The following is a 13060-nucleotide window of genomic DNA, read 5'->3' as shown; positions in this document are numbered from 1 at the left end:
TACTAAATGTGTGATTCTAGGGAAGTCTCTTAACCTCTGTTGTCCTTAGTTTTCTCATCTGTAAAACTGGGTGTAATGGTAGCACCTACCTCTCAGGATCAAATGAGATGAAATTTGTAAAGTGCTTAACAACACTTCTAGCATACAGTAGGTGTGATATAAATACTTGTTCTTTCCCTCTTCCCTTCCTTTCTAGTCAGTCCCCATTTGCACTTTTGTATTCAGTCCTTAGTGACACATTTTGGAAAGAACACTGTAAAGCTGGGGAGTATCCAGAAGTGGTGAACAAGACAGTGACCAAGGTGACAGTCCTCAAGTCATGTCATAGATCAGGGCTGTCCAAGATACCGCCCACGGGATGCATGTGGCCCGCAGTGCAATTTTATGCGGCCCGCCTGCAGGTTTTAATTTTCACGAGCGAAAAAATAAAATAATAATTTGCACGGAATGCGTATTAGATTTTTTAATTCCATCACTAAATAAATTATCTCATTGATGTTAATTTTCTTTGGTGTTTTTAAGCAGTACTACAGATGGAACATATCGCACAAAATTTTCAACCAATCTGTGGGATGCATTCCGTCTGTACGATGCAGACTAGTCAGTATGCACTTACCTTTATGGCTGTATTGTCACTTTGTTGTTTCGTGTTTGCTTTCCCGCTTCATGCCTTTGCCTTTGTATTGATGACGCATGTTCCCTCACTTTCTATTAGTGTACTGTATTTTTTATTCTGGGTATGGCCCTCGAATAATTATTTTATTTTAATGCAGCCCTAAGATAACCTAAGGTTGAACAGCCCTGTCATAGATAATCAGTTGAAAGAACTGGGGAGTTTAAGCCTAAAGAAAGAAGACTTATGGGAGGATAGGATATCTTTCTTCGACTATCTGAAGGCCTGATAAATGGAAGAGAGACAACTTGCTCTGCTCAGTCCCAGAGGATTACCAGGAGCAACAGTAGAAGCTTGAAAAGAGGCAAATTAAAACCTTATAAGGAAAAGTTTCCTAACAACTAGAACTCTCCAAATTAGGTGTTCAAGTAAAGGTGGAATGACTATATATATATAGATGTCACAGATGGGGTTCTTATCTAGTTGACTAGATGGCCTCTGAAACCTCTTCTTGTTCCGAAATTTTATGTATCTGTAATTTAATCTCTTCATATTATAACTAAATCTCATTTATTCATAAATTTTATTCTGAGGGGCAGCTAGGTAGCACAGTGAGTAGAGCACCGGCCCTGGAGTCAGAAGGACCTGAGTTCAAATCCGGCCTCAGACATTTGACACATGTATTAGCTGTGTGACCTTGGGCAAGTCACTTAACCCCGATTGCCCTGCCAGAAAGCAAAAAAAAAAAATTTATTCTGATATTCCTAAGATATTCAAAATCAGAGATAAAACAAAGTTTAAAATGACTGATCTGACTCATCAAACATATCAATAAAAAACAAGCTCTTGATTAATATAATATTAATGCTTAGCTTAAAGACTTTTAATATCATTGTACTTACAACTGATAATTTCTATTTTATCTTCTTGACTTGCTTGAGCTTCCCCTGATCTGTTTGGTGCCAATTCTAGGTCTGTAGGCAAAGGACTTCCACTATTAACTTTAACAACGTCCTGATCTATAAAATTAATAATAATAATTAATATGTATATAGCATTCCAAAATTTGGAAAGACAATTTTACAAATATTATCTCATTTGACCTTCACAACAACACTATGAAGTAAGTGCTAAAAAAATTATAATCTTAATTTTGTAGCTAGAGAAACTGAGGCTCAGAGAGGCTAAGGACCTTGCCCAAGATCATACGGCTAATTAAGCTGAGGAAGGATCTTAATTCAGGTCTTCCTGACTTACATCATTCCTCTGTCCACCATACTATGCTGTTTCATCCTTAGAGAATAGACTTTTTAATTTATTCATTAAGGAAAAATTAACATCTACTATAAAAACTCCAGAAAAAAAACTTTTTTCCTTATTTTATTAATTAACTAATCTTCCACTTCTGAAATATATAATGGAGTTCCCAACAAGATTTGCTCCCTCTACTTAAAAAAAAAAACTCATCCTTTACCATTGCACAATAATCTTTTTATTTCTCTCTGATTGAGATTCTATCATAATCCAATCTAATCAAATATTTACTAAGTATCTATTACATATAATGAAATTTAATACACTGTTCCAAAATAGTGATTATACTAGGTGCAATTAGCATATTCAGGAGAAAGAGATATTTAAATATATGTATTGTGGAAACTCTGAAAAAAGAAAAGATGCTTCTTCTCTCTTTTATACATCTGTTAATTTTTTTGCTCCCAAAATATATAAAAGATTGCTCAGCAAGGTTCTTTGTAGTTCCACTAACTTCTGAGTAGCCAACCATACTGTGATGGCAACAAGAAAGGCTCATCTGTAAAATATGAAAATTGGGACCAATAGAAGCAAGATGGCTAAATAAGAACTCTGGATCCCTTTCATCACCGTAAGAAAGCAAGAAATGAGCAAAAGTAAAAAAAAAGTAACTAAAAAGAGGAAGCAAAGAAGTCCTAATTAGGACATTCTTCTTGGGAAAATTTAAGGAATTGAAGAAATGAACAAACAGAGAAAGTCACCTTATATAAATATAGTCATGAAATACTTTAGGTAAAAGGTTGCCAAGGGAAATGTCCAGAAGAAGAGAATAATTCTGAAGTAATTATTATTAGAAACTCAAAAGAAAAAAAAAGAATAGTCACAAGAATGTCCAGAATTGGAAAGCCTAATTAAAAACCTGTAGCAAGAGATAAGGAACAGAATTAAAATTCTTAATGAAAAATTTAAACAAATCAATGACTTAGAACACAAGCTAGACAATTTTAGCAAAGCAGTGGATACCCTAAAGAAGAAGATGAGGAAGACGGATCTCAAAAATGCAATAATACAATAAAAGTTATTACAGCAAGGTCAAAGATGCAAAATTAGGAGCACAACACTGCTTCTAAAAGTCATAGGCTCGGAGACAGCTAGTTAGCACAGTGGATAGAGCACCAACCAGTCCTAGAGTCAGGAGGACCTGTGTTCATATCCAACCTCAGACACTAGCTGTGTGACCCTGTGCAAGTCACTTAGTTGCCTCAAAAATGAAAAAAAGTCATAGCAACATAAGTTTAGAGCTTATAGGGACCTTTAAAGTACAACTTCCTCATTTTACAGATAAGAAAACTGAGGCCCCAGGGAGAATAAGTAGCTTGCCTGAGGTCACACAAATTGCATCAGAGATAGGGATAGAAGCCAGGTTCTCTGACTCTAAAGTACATTTTCTACTAAAAGCCAGGGCTCAGAAAGAAAACTTAAGAATCACTGGCTTCTCTAAAGAACATGATGAAACAAATAATCACACTTAAGGAAATCAGTGAAGAAAATTCTCTAGAAGTATTAGAATCAAAGGGCAAAATACAGATCAATAGAACTCATATGATGATAATAGAAAGGTACCCAGATTTAACTCACCAAGAAATGTGGTACTCGTGTCCAAGAGTAGCCATGTTAAAGAAAAAATATTGTGAGTAGCAAGGAAGCAATGGCTCATGGACAAAGGAACTCCAGTCAGAATTGAGCAAAACTGCTCACCAACAGGGGAAAAGGTAGGAAATTTGGACTAAGACGTATGGAAAAGCAAAGGAAAATGTCTTGCAACCAAGGATAAGATTCTTTCAAATTGCAAGCAATCATACAGAGGAAAAATTGACTTCTAACCATGTATTTCAGGGGGAAAACTGATTTGGGAAGTGTCTTTAATATATAAATGAAATATACAAAAGAAACTTAAGAAAAGCAAATAATTTTGAATACCCAAAAGGGTTAGGTGCTTATATGCTAAGAATGGGAAGACACAGATATTGTCCTTTGGGAGACAAACTAGAAGGGGTAAGAGTAGGGAAAGGCTTAGTATTTCTTGAAATCAGGATGCCACAAGTGAAAGGGTTTCAAATATAGAGATGGTGGGTGGGGTGGGAAAGGGAGAGGGAGACCGATGAACCACACTTTAATCAGGGCAGGACAAGGGAAAAGTAAAAGCAGAATAAAATGATGAGGGTGCTGGGCTGAAATAAGGAAGTGGAGGAGGAGTCTTGGCGTCAAAAGGTAAGGTCCAGGAGAGGGACTGCCTCAAGAAAAACAAAGTACCTCTGGAGAAGGCTGATTCCAAAAGGAAGAGGAGAGCAATCCTTTGATGTGGGCCTGAGCTGGAATTATTGAAAGCAGGAAGGGAAGGGAGGAGAATGTAACTGGATTATTCCAAGCAACATAAACTACAATCACTCGGAACTGATTTCTTAAAAGAAATGTTATGACAGGGTTTACAGAGGGAAAAACAAACATTCCCGTTAATGTGAATATTAATGGGATGATGTTGCCCATCAAAAAAAGAGAGTGGCAGAATGGGTTAGAAAGAAAAACTTGATCTGATATAAAAAATACAAATAATCACAGAATTTTGAAATGAGGAGTAGGCTTTAAGTTGACCAATTATGGTTAAACAATCTTCCCTCACAGATTTCAAGCCAAGAAAGGAGACTGAGGTGGCAATGTCCAAAGGAGACTGCATCTGGGTAAGTGGTGACCAAGTAAGCAGCATCAAAAGCTCTGCTGTAGGGCGAGCCAAGCAAGGGCTAGCTGGGCAGCGTCCAGAGCTATGTTCTGGTCACACTCGTTCCTTGTATGCGTGCTTCTCCACATGTAGATCCCAAATTTATGATCTGTTCACATTCACGCCTTACCACCCATGTTCCCTCTAGGTATCCATTCTTTTCAGTGATATTGTGTGTTACTTTTGGTAGTGTGCTTCCCAAGTTCCTGGGGGAAATACTTTATTGCTACTTTTCTCACAGTGCCATTTCATTAAAAGTCTTTGCTTTGAACTAATGGTCTCTTCTAGCTCATCCTCACGCTGCTGACTGTCAGTCACACCTTGACTGACACCACCTCACTCAGTTGCTCTCTGCTCTAATTGGAGTGCTGCAGAGTAGAGTGCCAAACTCCTCCCAGTGCCTCAGTAGCTGCCTCATCTGCCATGTGTTCTTTCTATAGATTGCTTCTTTGAGAAGCCATTTAGTAGACCCATTGGCTGCACTAACTCCAACTCTAATTTTCCGACAAGAAATATGTACTCACCTCCATTGTACTTTTCGCCCTTCACATGATCCAGACACAGAGAGATGATACTTCCCTGTGACTCAGAAAAGCCTGGGAAATATGTTGGAAAAAAGAGCTTTTGTGCCGTCATGACAGGCAGTACCCCTTCCCAATTTCCCCTTTACAGATAAGGAAACCATAATTTCCCCAGCTTCCAAATGTAAAACTAGGAATCATTTTTAATTTTCTTCCCTTCATTCTCTACATTTGATACAATATTCTGTCACCATTTTTGCCCAATTCTTTCTCTTTAATGTCTTTCAACTTTATTTTTTCCCTTCTATTTTCACTTCCACTACAGGTCTTAATTGTGCTTCATTACTGTGGCAACATCCTAGTTGGCACCCTTGACTCCAACCTATCCTTACAACCTCCCTAACAAAGCCGTTAAAATGATCTTCCCCAAATAATATTTTCAATGTTATTTCACTGATCAAAAATCTAAGGGGGTCCCTACCATTTTATACTGAATACAAATTTCTGATGGCTCAGCAGTCCTCTCGGTCTCATAGCTCAGACTGAAAGTCCTCTGCATTTTCAACTTGCCTCCCCTAATCCCTCCACAATCTTAACAAACCCATTTCCTGTTAACTCCCCCCGTATTTCCTTGCCATCCTTGGCATACGACTTGCTTTCTCTCTTTGTCCATGTAGTTTTCCTTACTTGGAATACCCTCTCCCCTTCTGACAAGGCACACTCCTTAATTTCTTTCAAATCAGATCCAAAAGACTCCCCCAGGAAACTGTAATTGAACTCTCTCTATTCAACCCTTTTCACACCACTATTACATAGCTCTTCAGTATCTTGTTCTAATTGCGGAGGATACCCTTATTCACATTACGATATGTTGTTTTCTAAGTTTTTTTGAGTCATCTCCAATGAATATGTGTTTTTCTTTCTAAAACTAGATTGAATATCAACAAGGGCAAGAACCGTATCTCCTGTTCTTTTTGTATCCTTTCTTATCTCTCCCACTGAATTGTTCACCAAACTCATTAATGCCCACTCAAACCGCTACTGAGCCATAGAGCTGCCTCATAATATGGTGACTAGTACTTAATACAAATGGAGAATAGGTACTAGTTCAGGGAAGAAAGCACAAGCAATTAAGTAATTTTAAAATGCAGGTAGAGAATGAGTGTGTATGCCTAGTGAACGTAGATGAAACTGTGAAAATGATGAATTTTTTAGGTTGAAAGTTTGTCTATATGAAAAGAAGACCCGATGTGAATGGGTTGTATATTAATTCATCACAAAAAATAAAATTTTGGAGAACTGAATCATTTTCTAACATTGTTTGCAAAAACGCATCAATAGGCAGATTTCTACTATGGGATTATTCTTACTGGATTCTACAAGAGTCTGTTCAATTTCATTTTCTAGAACAGTCGAATCAGTTGATCCTCTAGAAAAAGAAAGAAAACAATTAGTAGGTACTATATGCATATGTGTGTATGTTTATAAAATATACACACATATATATTGTCTTATTCTAGTATGTCCAGAATTTAAATTGGCATATTTAAATTGATTTGTCCAGAATTTAAATAAAAAGAAAAGGGCTGGGAATGGATTGAGTATAATACCCAAAAAAGGCATTCAAAAATTATTCTATGAAGCATAGATTTAATAATTTTTCTTAAGATACTAGGTTTGTACTAAGTATACAATACTGTACTAATCTATTTCTCTTAAAATGAAAATGTCAGCTGTATGCAAAATATATGCAAAAATAAATGCAAAATAAGTCACATACTACATAACCATTCATATTAAATCAACCTTTCAGATACATTTTTAGAATCTATTCTTAACCATTTTCCATACCTCATCTTCAAATCACAGAAATTTCCTTTTTTCACACATAACGTACCTACCCTCACAAAGATGGTCTAAATAGTTGTAGCCATTTGTACATTCAGCAGGGTTAGGTGTATAATAATGCTTGCAACAGTACAGAAAAGACTACAAGGGAATGATACAGCCCTAGAAATTGTGGCTTCAATGGGCTTATAAATCTTCACATCTTTTTCCATTGCTCAAGTTAATTTTTTTACTCATCCTTACTAAGTGGATTAAGCTAATCTTTACGTCTGATGTAGACATAATCTGATTACAAGCTCTATCCAATTTCATCTGTTCGTAATATTAAGTATTAAAATTATTTCAATTCAATTCCATTTCAATTCAGTTCAATTTTCTACTATGTTGAAAGTACTTACAGGGTTGGAACTAGAATCTATCTTGCTTTCCTTTAACATTCTACTTATTCAGTTTTCTCGTCAGGAGATCTTAGTTTTAGGTAGTGTGTGTGTGTGTGTGTGTGTGTGTGTGTGTGTATCCAAGTGTTAACTAGCTAATAAGGTATTCATTGCCAGAATACCCTTCCATCTAGATGTACATTTGTCCAGTATTCATTTTGTAAAGCAGAAAGAAATGTGATTACCTCGAGGCTTCTTCTTTGGGGGAAGAGTCCATACTGCAATATGAGGCTTTAGTAACAGAAACAACAACAACAAATTTAAAATGAGGCTAAATAATATTGACTAATGCTATAATTTATAGCGTGACAGTTTATAAAATACACAAACTTTAAATAATATACATTTTATAATATATTATTGTATACATAACAATATAGTAATATATAAATTATATAAAACCTTACACTACATATAGTGCTTCAGTTTTTAAAGAATATGTATTATCTTATTAGGTAATTCTGTGAGGTATGGAGGACAGACATGATTATCTATGTTTTATGGTTAGGAAACTAAGACTCATAGAGGTTAAATGACTTGCCCAATGTGACCTAGCTCAGTGGCAAGGCCATTGTAAACCCCAAGAAAGACCCAGTTACTCTTTGCTAAGTAAAGTGGGGGATGGAGTCAGCAAGTTTCACTGGCATGAATTATAGTGAGCGCTGAAGACAGCTTGTCCTGGCTCTTCTGCTATGTGACCTTTTCACCTTGAGCAAGTTAAGACCTCTCTGGATTCAGTTTCCTCCATTTTAAAAAATGAGGGTAGTGCCCTGGGCTATTCAATATTTTTACAAATGACTTGGATGAAACCCTAAGAATCATTGTTGTCTATTTGCAGATGACACAAAACTGGTGGGGAGGGGATGGTGGCTAATACACTGGATTATGGTTGGGGCAGGGAGCAGATCCAAAAAAGATTTCAAATGATTAAAGGCCAGAATCAAATATAATATTTACAGGCATAGCTTGTATTGTGCTTTGCTTTACTGTGCTTCACAGATACTGCATTTTTTACAAACTGAAGGTTTGTGGCAACCCTGCATTGGGCAAATCAATTGGTGCCATTTTTCCAACAGCACAAGCTCACATTTTGGTAATTCTCACAGTATTTCAAACTTTTTCATTATTATTATATCTGTTATGATGAACTGTGACCTTTGATATTACTATTTTAATTCTTTTGGGCCTCCATTAACCATGCCTATATAAGACAGAGAATTTAATCAATAAATATTGCGTGTGTTCTGACTATCCCACCAACCATTCCCCCCATCTTTCTCCCTCTCCTCAGGCCTCCCTATTCCCTGAGACACTACAATAACTCCAGGAATGCCAGTAATAGGGATAAATGTAAAGACCTACAAATGGGTTAAAAATTCAACTATACAAGTACAAGGATACAGAGGCATAGCTAGAAAAGTACTTATACAATCTGAGGATTTTAATGTTATATAAGTACAATAAGGGGCAGCTGGGTGACACAGTGGATAGAAAGCTGGGCCTGGGTTTAGGAAGACCCAAGTTCAAATCTAGCCTCAGATATTTACTAGCTGTGTGATCCTGGGTAAGTCACTTAACCTCAGTGTGCCTCAGTTTCCTCAACTGTACAGTGGGGAGAAGAATAGCACCTACCTTGCAAAGTTGCTGGCAAGGCAAAGGAGATATTTGTAAAGCACATGGCATAATGCCTTGCATACAGCAGGCACTATATAAATGAGTATTCTTTTTCCTTCTCCCTCTATATGAGTTAACAGCATGACATGGCAGCCAAAGATGTTGGTTAATGCTATCCTAGGCTGTGTTAAGGAGGACATAGTGCCCATCCTTTGCCATGGTCGCATCACATCTGGAGTGCTGTTTCCAGCTGGGCGCAACATTTTAGGAAGGAAATAGATAAGCTGGAGGACATCTAGAAGATAGTGATGGTACAAGGACCAGAGCATATGGCATACCACGATCAGTTGAAGGAACTGAGGATGCTTAGCCTGGAGAAGAGAAGGAGGTACAATGTTGAAGGGCCAAAGGTGGAAGCTACAGAAAGGCAGGTTGTCTCTTGACAAACAGAAGTAATTTCAGTTGAGAGCTGTCCAAAAGTGGAAGGTGCTGCCTTGGGAGATGATGGGTTCCCCTCCATGGAGGTCTTTAATTCTTAGTCTGTGTGATGTTGTGTGGGACTTGGTGAGCTATGCAATCTCTTCCAGTTCTGACATTGCCTGATTCTATAAACCCGGATGGTCATCTCAGCGGTTATACTCCTCCCAAGAGGATTCCTGTCATCACATCCCTCCTTTGCCTTTATCACCGGTCAGCTCGTTTTCATGATTGTTTTCACACCCTCCCACCTCCAACTGCATACAGAGGTCTGGCAGGAGGTGATATCACTGACTCACAACCTATGAAACCAAAGATTCTACACAGCTCAGGGAGGCCAACCTCTATTACACCTATAGGTTATTATAATAGAATAACTATATTCTTCTGTCACTTAGATGACCACTATTTGGCAAGTTGTTCCTCTGGAGGATGTATGTAATGGCTAGAGTAGTGAGAAACATTTTGTAATAGGAGGCTACTAATGAAACCAATTCCCTTCTAGCTCCCAAAAGAAAATAAGTCTGTCCATTAGCCCATCTATTTCTGCCCTCACTTTAAACTTTTTGACTGCCAAATGCTCTTGGTTCAAGACCTTATGGACATGGAGATTTCTGGAAACTTTGTGGCTATGACCATGCATAACTAGGATCCATTTCCTTTGACTGACAGCACTTGAGAGACTCAGGACCATACCAAGGTTTTTTTCACTACTTGATTTTCTCTACTTCCAGTCATATTAAGTGTCAAGTAGACTATTCGTTTAGTGGAATCCAGGGAAGATCATGATTCACTCTTCATACTGCAAGCAGCATAATTTTGGGCTTTTGCTTTGGGTTATGTGATTGTCAGCCATCAGCTCCTGCTGAACTCCAACCTGGTACTGATGCCCTAATACCTATAATTATGGAATATCTTAGTACCCATAGAGATAGACACTTTACTACCACATCAATCCTATGATTTCATTATTAACCTGGTCTCATGGTCCCCAATCCCATAGGATTATTGATATCCCCTAACTTGGCCCAAGAATCTGAAGGTCCAGAAGTTCTCAGAGAAGAAACTACAAAAGAGATCTGGCCTTCTATTTACCTTCTCTGTTGTAACCCAAGTGTTATTAATAGAAAAAAAGTAGAGAACTATACTTTTATCATGATTACAAGATTCTCAGTGTAGTAACTATCTGAGACTAGTATTTCCTACCCTTCATATCTAGCTAAATTTGCTGGCTCAAATTATTACATTTATTACTTTGGACTTACAGGGAATGCACAATTTATTTGTAAATAGCAGAATGATGAATGAAATACTCCTTTCAAGGCTGGGCATGCTCACTTTGCATGGGTGATGTCTTTTAGGTCATACAGTGCCCTCATAGTCTTTCAGAAGTTCACAAATTCAATCTTTCAGTATCTATTTGAACATGGAGTGGTGGTCTAGACCCCAAACAATACACTTTATGACTGCCTCCATCTTGGTTTCTCAAAACTCCCATCACAACTTGCTCTTTGTCTTGGAGACTGACATGTCTGATATCATTTTGGAAGCATGAGTCTCCACTTCTTCCAAATGTTATCACCAGAAGAAAGAAACTCTATCATTGTGGAGAAAGAAGTCTTCATAGTCATGACTTCACTCAATGCCGAATAGCAGTAGGATAGGGAGCACCTGGAATCCCATATAAACCATAATCATATAAACCAACCATTGGAATATTGAACCACAACAAACTGTCTGGAAATGCAAATCTGAAGGGTGTCATTCCTCAGCAGGTTTCACATGTCTCGGGTAGCAGCATTAAGTGAATAAATGTCTAATCTTGAAAATGCAGTACAGGAAACTTTCTAACCTGAAAGTGAAAAATTTTCACAGCAATTCTGTACAAGCCAGGCATTCTGGTTCTGATTTGCCAGAAAAAAAAATGGCAGGGTACATATATCCAAGTTCAGTAGTCTATGCTCCAATGAGAAAAACCCTCTTGCCCCAAACTAGGTTAATTTAGATAAGAAAGGCCCAAAGCACATCACTGGTTAAGTGCATTAGGAAGAGGGGAGGGTTGGGAGACTGGTGGGGAGAGGGAGATGATGGCTGTCCTCAAGTTGCTGAAAGATGGTGAGGTGAAAAGAGGGATTAAATATATTTTCCTTCATAGCAAAGGGCAAAACTAGGAGCAATGGGGGGCGGGATTTTAATTTGATTAGAACTGCCCAAAATTGAAATAGCCTCAGTAGTTACCTAGCACTGGGGGTCTTTAGTAAAGGATGAATGCCTTCTTGCTGGGATGTTGTAGAGGATGTTTCTATGTAGGCATAATTGGATTAGAGAGCCTCCAAAGTCTCACGCAACTGAAATCCTACGCTTTCGTGCTGTGCTTCTTCAACCCCACTTGGGATGCGAAGTGCTCTTAGAAGAGGTTTGATGGGTAATGAGAGCTCAGCCACTGGCCATGTTGACCTTCAAAATATTGTCACTTGGGATTTTTGGTGGATGTACATTTGGCACTATAATCAATAGATATGTGGGTTGTATAGTGAAGAGATCATTGGACGTGGAGTCAGGATGAACTGGGCCCCAATTCCTCTTCTAATATTGTGATCATAGGCAGGTCATCTAACCTTTTTAAGTCCCAGTTACCTCTTCTGTAAAATAAGGACAACACTACTTGTAATACCTCAAAGGGCTGCAATGAGGCTCAAAGGAGATAATGTATGTGTCATATATGGGTGTAGTCCTGTGGGTCTCTTAATAAGGAGTATGTGCAACCCTGAGGAATGAGGCACTCTACTGAAGAACACTGGCTCCTGAGCAGAGTGAGCCTCCTACTCAAGAGACCACTTGTGCCCTCACACTCTTCTTCCTCCCTTCTGACCATGTGGTTTGAGATTGACAGTTCTTTCTTGGGTGTCTCATGATTGGGGGTGGGGAGATCATTTTTCCCCTCCCCCAGCAGCAAGGGTATTTGCTCTTACATAGAAACAGAAGCATATGCTTATCTGTGTGAGCCTGAAAGTGGACCCCCAAGTCCTAGTTGCCTCTTGTATACTTCATTTCCTAAGCACACAAAAGACTGAACGGCAATTCTGAGGGATAGATTTTTCAAGCCTGGGGGCCACCTTGAGAGTGTTCAGGAGTTCCTCGTTCCTCAGTCAGTATTTGCTGCTCTGAAAAAGGTGCACCCTGTAGCTACAACTTCTTAGAGTAGAAGTGATCACCAACAGGAGAATATGCCATGTAGGGGGAGGCTGGCCCAAGGACGCGGTCCTCGAGTAAGTTGTTCAGATGGTGCAGTAGACCTAAGCTAAAAGTAAAAATGCCTATTTAGCTATCCCCCAAAGTAGTTTAAGTATCAACCTCTGGGTAGAGTACGACAGGAATGTTAGGTTCTTTTTATCATACTTTAAGTATATGTCAATACATGCTTATGGGTCTTTTGTTTTTTAACCAATTCTTTTGTGGTAGAGGGAATAGTTATTCTATTTAGTTACATTGTATAATGAGTGCCATTCTAGAAAAATCC

At 38.2% G+C, this 13060-nt stretch overlaps 1 protein-coding gene across 1 annotated transcript in view; it reads right to left on the bottom strand.

The window, feature by feature from the left end:
- Positions 1-6533: 6533 nt before the first annotated feature.
- The window catches only part of CCDC7 (coiled-coil domain containing 7), a 136891-nt gene continuing 130364 nt past the window's right edge, over positions 6534-13060 (bottom strand). The window contains exons 19-20 of the mRNA XM_036760529.1: positions 7635-7680; positions 6534-6593 (exon numbers count right to left, since the gene is read on the bottom strand). The gene's annotated coding sequence lies outside the window, so the exon portion shown is untranslated. The remainder of the gene's footprint in view (positions 6594-7634; positions 7681-13060) is intronic.

This window comes from Trichosurus vulpecula, chromosome 5, assembly GCF_011100635.1.
Source record: "Trichosurus vulpecula isolate mTriVul1 chromosome 5, mTriVul1.pri, whole genome shotgun sequence".
Lineage (NCBI taxonomy): Eukaryota > Metazoa > Chordata > Mammalia > Diprotodontia > Phalangeridae > Trichosurus > Trichosurus vulpecula.
Note: the sequence above shows the minus strand (reverse complement) of the source record. Positions and strands in the feature narration are given on the sequence as shown.